General features: G+C 40.3%; 1 non-coding gene across 1 annotated transcript; it reads right to left on the bottom strand.

Moving 5' to 3' along the window:
- Positions 1 to 6,709: 6,709 nt before the first annotated feature.
- On the bottom strand, positions 6,710 to 6,815 carry LOC141597993 (small nucleolar RNA R71). Its single transcript, XR_012523198.1, has one exon. It is a non-coding gene; the product is annotated as a small nucleolar RNA R71 (small nucleolar RNA).
- Positions 6,816 to 11,485: the final 4,670 nt, after the last annotated feature.

The following is an 11,485-nucleotide window of genomic DNA, read 5'->3' as shown; positions in this document are numbered from 1 at the left end:
CCATTCCATGAAGCATAAACAAAAGGACTTCATTCTTCTTGAATTAGCGCCATACATCAAAATTGAAGAGTAAAACTGAATCCAATCAAAAGACAAAAAAGTTGATCATTCCTCTTAAAATGCTAATATGGTTGAGTCAAAGAATCACAACAAAGGTCCAAAATGCTACAACGAGGGGCCAAACCAGATACATGGGGTAAAGCATCAAACTAATTTTAAACCCAGAAGACTGTTTAAAGGAGAATGCTTTACTTGTAGAGAAACGGGCCACTCCGCCAGATTCTACTCGAATGGTTCAGAAGGAAAGATAAGAAACAAACCTCAAGCACATCTCACAGAAACTGATGAAATCATTGCCGTCGTTGTTTCCGAAGTAAATCTGGTAAGCAATCTGACCGAATGGATTCTGGATACTGGAGCTACTAGCCATATATGTTGTGACAACGAAGCTTTCAAAGAATATGTGCCAGAAACCAATGGACAATGTTTGTTCATGGGTAATTCTAGCACAACATGCGTCATTGGCAAATGAAAGGTACAACTAAAGCTGACATCTGGTAAAATTCTCGAACTTAATATGTTCTTCATGTTCCAAAAATTCGCAGGAATTTTATTTCGGATTCCCTTCTAAACAAGGCAGGTATTAAGCTCATATTTGAATCCGATAAACTTGTACTCACTAGAAATAATAATTTTGTTGGAAAATGATTTTGTAATGGCGGGATTTTTGTGCTCGATGTGGTGGCTATTAATAAAGATTCTTCCGCTTCCGTTTATATTGCTGAGTCTATTACTTTATGGCATGCAAGATTAGGTCATGTTAATGTTGATTACATTAAAAATTGAAATATCTTGATCTTTATACATGGTTTCAGTAATACGACTTTTGACAAATGTGAGATATGTGTAGAGGCTAAACATTCCAAGACACCGTTTAACAAACAAGTCAATCATGCCTCAGTTCTTCTTGAATTAATTCATACGGACTTGGGAGATTCAAGAAACTCCATGAGCAGAGGAGGTAAGCGTTATTATATCACTTTTGTTGATGACTTTTCTAGATATACAAAGGTATATTTGCTAAGTACAAAATATGAAGCTGAACAGAAATTTATGATCTATAAAGCTGAAGTCGAAAATCAACTAGACCTAAAAATAAAACGAGTTAGGTTTGATAGGGGCGGTGAATATGAGGGTAATCCTCTAAATAAATATTGTGAATAAAATGGAATTATTCATGAGCGCACTGCCCCATTCACCCCACAACAGAACGGAATAACCAAAAGAAAAAATAGAGCACTGAAAGATATGATGAATTCTATGCTTATTAGTTTTGGTATGCCTACTAACATGTGGGGCGAGGCTATTCTTTCTGCGTGTTTTGTGCTTAACAGGTTTCCACACAAAAGATTGGACATGACTCCTTATGAGTTATGGAAAGGCCACAAGCCTAACCTTGATTACCTCAAGTGTGGGGGTTCTTGGGAAAAATTGAAATACCTTCATTTCAATGAAGCAAAATTAGACCAAAAACAATGATGGTATATTCATTAGTTGTGCTTCTAACAGCGCGACTTACAGGTTCATTCTCAAATATGGTTCAGGTTTTGGTTCCATTAAAGAATCAAGAGATGTTATGTTTTTTGAGAAAATTTTTCCTATGAAAACTAACTCTGAGCCTCGTTTACTATCTGTTTCCAATAATGTTGATAAAACTTCTACTAGTCCGGTAACTAATGCAGATACAGTGACTGAACCTAGAAGAAGCAAGAGGGCTAGAATTGCAAAATATTTTGGCCCAGACTTTGAGACCGGCCAGTTTGAGAGAAAAAGAATTTCTTGACGAGGAAGAAATTCGAGCTTATGTTCTAGAAAATGATCCTAGAACTTACAGGGAGGCCAAGAATTCCATAGATTCTACCTTTTGGCTAGAAGCTATAAAGAGTAAGATTGACTCTATTAAAAGCAACACTTGGATTCTCACCGATCTTCCTAGAGGGTGTAAACCCTTATCCAATAAGTGGGTTTTCAAGAAAAATGTAAAACCAGATGGATCATTGATAAATACAAAGCTAGACAGGTTGTTTGCGGTAATCGACAAATCAAAGGTTTGGATTTTTTTGACACTTATTCTCTTGTTACTAAAGTTGCTACAATTAGAGCCTTGATTGCATTTGCTTCAATACATGGTCTTCTTATACGTCAAATGGATGTAAAGACAACTTTTTTGAACAGAGATTTGAACAAAGAAATTTACATGAAACAACCAAAAGGTTGTGTGGTTCAGGGAGAAGAAGACAAGGTATGTAAAATGGTTAGAACATTATATGGTCTAAAGCAAGCTCCGAAACAATGGTATGACAAATTTCACCAAACTATTCTTTCTCACGGTTTTTCTGTAAACGATTCAGACGCTTCTCTTTATGCCAAAAATGACAAACATGGATGTGTAATCATATGTTTATGTGTTTATGACATGCTCAGTGTTGGAACTAACATGGATGTGATTAATGGCATTAAATCTTTTCTAAGTTCTCATTTTGACATAAAAGATTTAGGTGAAGCGAATGTTATTCTTGGTATAAAAATTACTAGGACTAAATATGGTTTGAGTTTGGATCAGTTACATTATGTTGAAAAAATTCTTAAGAAATTTGACTGTTTTGTTTGTGCACCTGTTAAAACTCCATATGATCCTAGTATTCACTTAAAAAATAATAAGGGTGATAGCGTAAACCAATAAGAGTATGCTAAGATTATTGGCAGTGTTATGTTTCTCATGAATTACACCAGACCTGACATTGCATACGGTAAGTCGACTCAGCAGGTATACACATAGCCCAAATCAGTCACATTGGAATGCATTACTTAGACTTCTAAAATATCTTAGAGGGACTATGTATTGGGGTTTACATTATTCCAAAACTCCTTGTGTTTTATAAGGTTTTTGCGATACTTATTGAGTGTCTGATAATGATGAGATTCATTCTACTAGTGGATATGTGTTTACTTTAGCGAGTGGTGCTATTTCAGGGAAATCTTCTAAACAAAGTCGCATAGCTAAACCAACAATGGTTCTTAGTTTATTACTTTAGAATTGGTAGGACAAGAAGCTTAATGGCTAAGGAATATGCTAGGAGACATTCCATTGTAGGGCATACCGGCTCCATCAGTGTTAATGCATTGCGACTCCCAAGCAGCTATTGGTGTGGTAGACAATCAGGCTTACAACGAGAAAAGGAGACATATACGCTTGAGACATGCTATAGTGAGGAATATGATCAGAAATAATGTGATATCACTAGACTGTGTAAAATCGGAGAGGAATATTGCAGATTCTCTCACGAAAGGCCTCTGCAGAAAATTAGTGCTGGAGTCAGCACTAGGAATGAGTTTAAAGCCTACTGGGAGTGAATTATAATGTGACGGGGATCCCCAAATTATGGTTAACTAAGTTCAATGGGCCAAACGATGCCACGAGGATCTCAAGTTGTAATACTACTACCATTCCTTTTTAATAAAACATGATGTGGTATTTCTTTTTATATTATGTGTTATAACTGTCATGTGAGGAAGGCTCAGCTAAGCTCTTAATAAGTCCATAGCCCTTTATTAAGGGTGGTTTGTGACAGTCATACCTGATGGACTTACCTATGGGAATTTGGGGGAAACGCCATACCCCCTATGAGGTTCTTAGGCTTTAGGACCTCTAGAGCGTTCACGAGATCCCAGACATGTGAGGGACACTTATTTATGACATTTCGCGAGGACGAACGCAGATTCGAATACAGGTTTGTGCACAGTTATCCGTTGTTAACCACCATGGAGAGTCCAATGCCAAGAGCAACGCGATACGGCTGTAGCAGGTAATTGTATGCACTGGGTGACAATTCATGTTCTTAGGACATTGTCATCTTAAGACTTATGTTCCGTTGCCTTATATCAGCTATTCCTTTTTTCTTTTTTTGAAGCATGTGGGGGATTTTTGAAAGTGTTTCTTCAAAAGAAACTCCTTTTATCGCACATCGAGAGAATAAGTTGGAGTAATATAGTTTATAAGTAATCACATGTGTTGGACTACTAGATGTGTAGTACTAAATGGGCTCTACCACAACACACGCGCGCACGCATTCGCGCACGAGCTCTGGCAGATCACCAACAGTACGTGCCGTAGGCACCTTAGGGAAATGAGACCATATATTCTATATATTATTTTTGCATAATTTCCGAGACTGATTGCTTAGGCTTTTATTCTGATTACTACGTTTTTCTAAACTGAAAGTTCAGTCTTCTGCACTGATTTTTGTGATTTACCATATTGATTTTGCAGTCTTCTAAAAGCTATTTACGAGACACTTTAATACGGTTTATGGATCCTTCCTACATCTCCTATAAATACTTCATATCTCTAGCATTTCAGAACACACAACACGACCATTCTCTCTTATCTTTCTCTTTAAATATTTCTCTCTATTTTTAAGCTGATATTTGGCAACGTTCTGCAAGTAGTCCTCATTCTGGGTCTTTGTCGTACACCTTAGACTCGGACGTCATGTATCCTGATACGTGCAATTTATATAGTCTTTTTAGCCTTTTATTGCACGTATTTCTATGCATTTTTGTACCGTTATGTATTGCAATATGCCCCGAGTTGGTTACTTTGGTTTGTTTTGTCTAAATTGCAGAAATGAACCTGAAAGTGGTGAAACCGCGTCTTATTCGTCCCATTTAGCATGCATTATGAGGAGACGGGAGTATTACAGCAGTAGTCATGCCTTGGAGTGCGTGAAGGATGGTCACGGGAGCTGCCAACGATGAGTTAGAAGCTATCTTGAAGGAAAAGCACTCGATCGAAGGGTTCTGGTGTTCGATCGAGTGGATTGGCTGACACGAGAGGTCGATCGAGTACTTCTAAATTCTCGATCGAAATGCTGATTGCTGGAGTTCCTCGATCAAGAGCTTTATTTACTCGATCGAGAGGAAAATCTGGAGAAGACCTCGATCGAGTGGTTTGAATTCACTCGATCGAGTGGTTTGCTATTCTAAGCGGGCTTTAGTGACCCGTGTTACTATTAGTTTGTTAAGTCTTTATTTTTCTATTTAAGCATACGTTAATTAGGTCATTAGAGGATCTCACACATACTCTTCTACTACTTTTGCTTCTAAACCTACTATTTAATCTCTGAATCTCGTACTTTGCTTGTGGATTGTTCTTTACGCCAGATTGCTATTGATTGTAATCCTTCTTTCTCCCTTAATCTTAATACTAATTACTTTGTTTGCTCTAATCTTTGTTTTCTCTCTATTTTATTTCTGCCCTAATTTCTTTATGCTTAATTGTTGTTGTTTCATAATGTCTTCCACTAATTTACTTACTATTATTATTGTTGACACCATTAATATTGTGAGTAGCTAATTCCTTTTATGTCGGGATTAGGGAATCCTTGGTAAGATTGTGACGATGTAGCGAATAGACTAGATGATTTATTTGTGAGAATCTGTCCCCATAGCAATTTAAGTTTAATATCGACTTAGTTGAGTGCACGCTTCTAAGTTACCTTTAATCTGGTTAATTTTACTCCTGGATCGTAAGATTAGATTAAATAGACCTGCTCTGAACAGTAGACTACCCTAATGAGAACGAAAGTTAAGTTAATGGGATTCTAGGATAGAAAGTGGACCGGAAGGACCTTTCCTGTATCTTTCTCATAGTAGATTGTCTAGGCTATTTGCAGCTAAGTCGATAGACTGCCATGGTGAACCGAAATCCTGACATATATTCTCTATTTGATCATCTTTATTATATTTTCTCACTTTTATTACTCTTATTTAATTTCTCTTTCCCTTGATCCTTTAGTAGTTTAGAAACCAAAATCAAAACCCCCACTTTGTGATCTAATAGACGAACCTTTAACAGATATCTTGCCTCCCTGTGGATATGATCCCGACTTCCCTAGCTATATTAGTTAGAGACCAGTTGGTTATTTTTGGTAGGTATACGATTAGCCTGTCAAATTTTGGCGCCGTTGTCGGGGAGGCAATAGCCCTTCTGTTTTTGTTTCGTTTATTTTTCCGTCTCACGGAATTTTCATTCCTTGAGACAGTTCTCATTTATCTCTTTCAGTGTTGTGTATGCCCAAGTCGAACAGGCCGGAACTAGTCCCAGCTGATCCTGAGCCAGAAAACTATTTCGGCATAGACTCCGTCTGCAAAGAGAAATTCGAAAGAAAGACTTGAGTACTTTCGAGCCCGAGCTACAACACTTCTTATTCGCAGAAGACCCGTCTTGTGAAGAAGACAATCTCATTTCTGCTAACAAACCAGTAAAGATGCCTAACATAACGAGTCACTCAGAGCCCACAGCTGCCTCCATTCCCAAAGGTTTCCAGCTCGCGACGGAGGACGGTAACACCTTTGATATCCGTCCGTCTTATATAAATCTGGTGGAAAGAAACCTATATCGAAGTGTGGCGGGTGAAGATCCGCATAAGCATATGGAAGTCTTTACTGACTACTGCTCTACTGTTCCCGCTACTAAGGGAGTAACTCAAGATAAAATAAAGGAAGTGTTATTTCCTTTTTTCTTCGATCGACGTGACCCGTGAGTGGTCGATCGATCTTGACCGAATCGTCTGCTTTGGTATCACCAACTGGGAAACTCTCGCACTTGCCTTCTACAAAAGATACTTCCCTCTACAACGCACTAATCAGCTGAGGGGTAAGATTACTAGTTCCAAGCAGGCACCTGATGAGAATTTCTATGAAGCTTGGTGCCGGTTCAAGAAGCTGGTGAGGTATCTTCCTCACCATGGTTTTGATCAGTGGTTCTTGTGCAACCAGTTCTACAATGGGTTGTACGATGACCACAGAGCTATACTAGATGCCTCATCCAACGAGAGATTCGAAAAGAACATTGATGATGATAAGGGATGGGGCATTATTGAGGAGAAGCCGACCTATTGTGCTGAATATGAGAACCCAAGGGACGGAATTCAGACTGTTCACTCGGTCGATAATGCGGTCGTGGCTCAGCTGGAAGCCATGAATGCTCGTTTTGATAGATTGGAAATGCAAGCTGCTGGTGATCAACAGATGGTTCATCTGTTGACTAGACAGGAAATTGTCATTTGTGAGAGATGTGGGAGCAATGACGGTCACACTGCTATTGACTGTCTGACAGAGAAAGAACAAGTCCTTGCCTTTCAGCAATATAGGCAAGGAGGAGGTTCTTACTACAATAACCAAGGGGCAGTCCATCCCAATTTGAGGTGGACAAGTCAGAATGTCCTCAATCCTACTCCTTCATCCCAACGGCAGCAAGCCTATGTTCCTCCTCATAAAGCTCAACAAGGCTTTCAAAAGCCTCCTTCTTTCCCTCCACCGCATCAAGGAGCTTCATCTTATAGTAGGGTGAGTGAGTTAACTGAGTTGAATACAATGATTCAATCATTGACAAAGCAATTGCAAATGAGTGACCAACAGAAGGAAGCTTCAATTAAGTCACTTGAAACTCAAGTTGCTCAGTTGGCCGCAAGCCAATCCACAAGGAAACCGGGTCATTTGCCGTCTCAATACGAGAAGAATACACATGAGACGATTAACTGAATTAATTTGCGAAGTGGTCGTTCCTATGAAGGACCAAAGTTGTCAGCTGATAAGGACATTTCAGACTCGAGGGATGCTATTATCGAGGATGAACAGTCGCATGTTGCTGAAAGTATGCCTAGCACGAAGAATATACTCGATCGACTGATTTCTGGTGGTCGATCGAGTAGAAAAGCTGCTGAAATCACTCGATCGAATGGAATTAGTGCTCGATCGAGTAATCTGGATAATCAAGGGACTGATCAAGATGTTGAAACCACTCGATCGAGTGGAATTGCTGAAGGAATCATTCGATCGAGTGGAATTTTACCTCGATCGAACACTGTGGAAATAGAGGAACTCGATCGAGAGGCTGTAAGTGCTCGATCGAGTGAAATATCACCTGAAAGGACTCGATCGAGAGGTAAAAAGGCTCGATCTAGTGAAAAAGAGCTTGAACCTGCTGAGACGTTGGAAGAGAGGAACAAAGGGCTCGAGATTCCTATTACGGTGCCCTTTTAAAGGCGATTACAGAACAACAAAGCCAATCAACAGTTCGGGAAATTTGCCGAGCTCCTGAAAATTTTACATGTTACTGTTCCATTCGCCGAGTTGCTGACTCAGGTACCCTCTTACTTAAAATTCATGAAATAAATCTTGTCGCGTAAGAGGCATATAAATGATCATGAGACGGTAGCTTTAACTGAGGTAGGGACTGCCCTAGTTGAAAATAAGTTGCCACCTAAACAGTCAGACCCGGGTAGTTTCTCAATTCCGTGTCATATAGGAACCCATTTGATTTATAATGCACTATACGATCTAGGTGCTAGCGTGAGCGTCTTACCTTTGTCTCTTGCTAGGAGACTTGGTCTGACCAAATTTAATTGCACTAACATGACCGTTCAGATGGCCGACCGTAGTATATCACGGCCACTCGGAGTTATAGAGGACATACCTGTCAAGATCGGGAGATTCTTTATTCCCATAGACTTTGTAGTGCTTGATATTCCCGAAGACACTCACACCCCTATTATTTTAGGGAGACCATTTTTATTCATTGCTCGCGCAGTGATCGATGTCGGGGGCAAGACACTTACATTTCAGGTAGGAGATGAAGAATTGATTTTTCATCAGTCTAAATCTCGTAGGGCTCCCATGCAAGCTCAACCTTACAATGCCCTATCCTCTGCTGACTCAGATATAGACACTCCAGCTGAGAATGTCGAATTTTGTGCCGCTATTGTAACCCCTCCACCTCAGACTGAGAGCGAAAAGGAGGAACATTCTTCTGTTTTCCTTGCTGCAGGTACAGATGGAATAGATGTTGGAGTTGTCAACGGTCAAAGTGTGGTTAAAGTCAATCAAAGCGGTTGTGATGTCAAAGCTGATGGGAGAGACAAGAAGACGAAGAAAGTTCGTGCATATGTAGATATCAACTACTCTCCCTCTACCAGTTCAAACTCAAGCTCATGGAGATCGAAGTGGACGGTCCGAGATGCTGAGGGGACCTCCTCCAATCAGAAGCCCTACTTTGGGCTACTGAAATGTATTGGGAATTAAGCGGGGAATGCCCCGTTGTAACAAATTATAAAACTTTAAATTTTCTGTCGAACTTATTTATTGCATTTTTAGAACTGCTAGACTTTGGACTATTTAGCTTAGCTATAAAAGACTATAGACTGCGTATTATGTGATTTGGTATTATCGGGGTATGTTTGTGCGTGTTTTTATGCAGGTTTGGGGAATTTATATCGCATTGGGATGAGTTATACAAGAAAAGAACTCGATCGAGTACTTTTTGTACTCGATCGAGAGGAATGCCCGAGGAAGTTGTTCGATCGAGTGATTTCAGTTACTCGATCGAAATGGCAAAAATGAAGAGTTCTCGATCGAGTGGAATTCTGTTCGATCGAGTGAAATGGACAGCAGAGTCCTCGATCGAGTGTTTTGAAATCACTCGATCGAGTGAAAGTACTTATCACACGCAGGAAGTTAACCATTTAACTTCTATTTTTCATTATTTACTTTCATTCCTCTTTCTTCTTCTTATTTTGTGCGATAATCACCTAAATTCCCCCCCTAATTCTTGCCTTAATACCAAATCCAACACCCACATTGCTTACCTTGCTAATAAATCGACCAAAGTCCTCTACTTTCCCCTTAAAATTTGTTCTTGTTGCGGTTAATTTTGGGAATTAGGGTTCTTGCGGGTTTTTTTCGAAAATCCGTCGTTTGCATCAATTTTTGTCGATTTTTTTGCTTATTTTTGTGGGATTCGTCATCAAGTAAGTACTCCCTTTACTATTTTGTTGATTAATTTATCATTTTCGATATTATGAAGTAGTTAGGGTTTAAGGTTTTACGGGTTTCAATTCGAAAAACCCGACTGATTTGGGGTTTTTGTGTTCAATTCGTTTAATTGATTGTTATCTCCCCTTGCTTACTTGATTAGGATGGAAAGTAGTTCATTGCCCTCGACTAGTTCGACTGTTGTTCTATCCTCGACCGAGACGGTGGTCCCTGCTGCAACCACCGTCGTTCCGACAGTTAGTACCACTGTTGCTTCCCCTGTTTTAGCTGTTGTTGTTGTTGGTACTACCACTGCTGCTGCTAGCTCCGCCTCTGTCACGGCAAGCTCTGTCTCCGCCTCTATTTCTGCCTCCGTCTCAGCTAGCACTGCTGCTAGCTCTGCCTCTGCTGCTTCTACTAATGCAGCCACTACTAGCACTTCTGGTACGGTGTCCACCCCTGCTGCGTGGTCACTGTTTGTGTATTTTTTATCGAATTGGTTGTTTTGGGTCAATGCGGTCTTACTCGTTGGTTATTTGATTGATCGTTTGTATGATGATATTTAAATAAGGAAATAATGCTCGTAATGTAAATTGACACGTAAGATTTGGTGACGCGGAAAACCCAATGTGGGAACAACCGCGGGAAGGACGGTACCCTGCCAAATATTGCACTAGCTTTGGATAGGAGGACATATACAATTGAAACAGAATGTAAATTTAGCTAGCACAACGTATTGTGTGCGTGTGAGATCTTGGATGAATGTATGAATGTGAATGTCCTTCTTCGATTGCTTCCTTGGCTATTTATAGGATAAGAACCTAGACGTATCCTACCTTGATTATGGAAAGGGAATATAACTTCCATAATAACTCTTTCCATGTTTGGCCGTCTCCCTCAATTCTCCCTGACTTCTCCCTGACTTCTCTTTCCTAAGTTCGGATGCTTCCTTCAATGGGCTTTATCCTTCTTCTCACGCGCGTGCCGACCCATTCTTCCTTTCTTGTGCTTTTTCCATCCGCGGGCTCCCCTTCTTTCGTGATCCACTATTTATTAAGTGGGCCTTTCTTATTACTGATTTTTAGCCCAAACAGTTTGCCCCAAATTTCTTGTGAAGTACGCTTCGAGGTGTCGAGCAAGGAATTTACGTAGTCGACTGCTAAAACCCTAAGCCGTCATTTGCACTCCTTTTCATGCACTCTCATCATTGCTGCCGCCCACCTCCTCTTTTCTCGCACCCTACTCCCTCTCTCTTCCTTTATAACCCCAACTCCCTCCTTCACTTCCATTAACCACAAAATCATTTCCCATAAAAACACTCTCTCTCTCTCTTTCAAATCCTTAGCCTTCCTTCCCTCATCCCTCGCCGGCTTCACTGCTCCATTCCCGTCATCTCCAGGTATTTTCCCTTCCTTTTCCTTCTTAATTCCCATTTTCCCTTTCTCCATCATGGGAAAAACTCGACACTCTTCATCAAATTCCACACCCTCTGATCGTAACCCTGACCCGGTCTTTCCTTCCCGAGGCCTCTTCACTCACCCCCATGACTGCGGCTCTGCCCTGACCCCTGCTGACGTCCCTATGATCAAGGGTTTGCTTGGTCTTGGTGACG

This window comes from Silene latifolia, chromosome 8 (genome assembly GCF_048544455.1).
Source record: "Silene latifolia isolate original U9 population chromosome 8, ASM4854445v1, whole genome shotgun sequence".
Lineage (NCBI taxonomy): Eukaryota > Viridiplantae > Streptophyta > Magnoliopsida > Caryophyllales > Caryophyllaceae > Silene > Silene latifolia.
The sequence above is the reverse complement of the archived record's forward strand: the minus strand, read 5'-3'. Positions and strand labels throughout refer to the sequence as shown.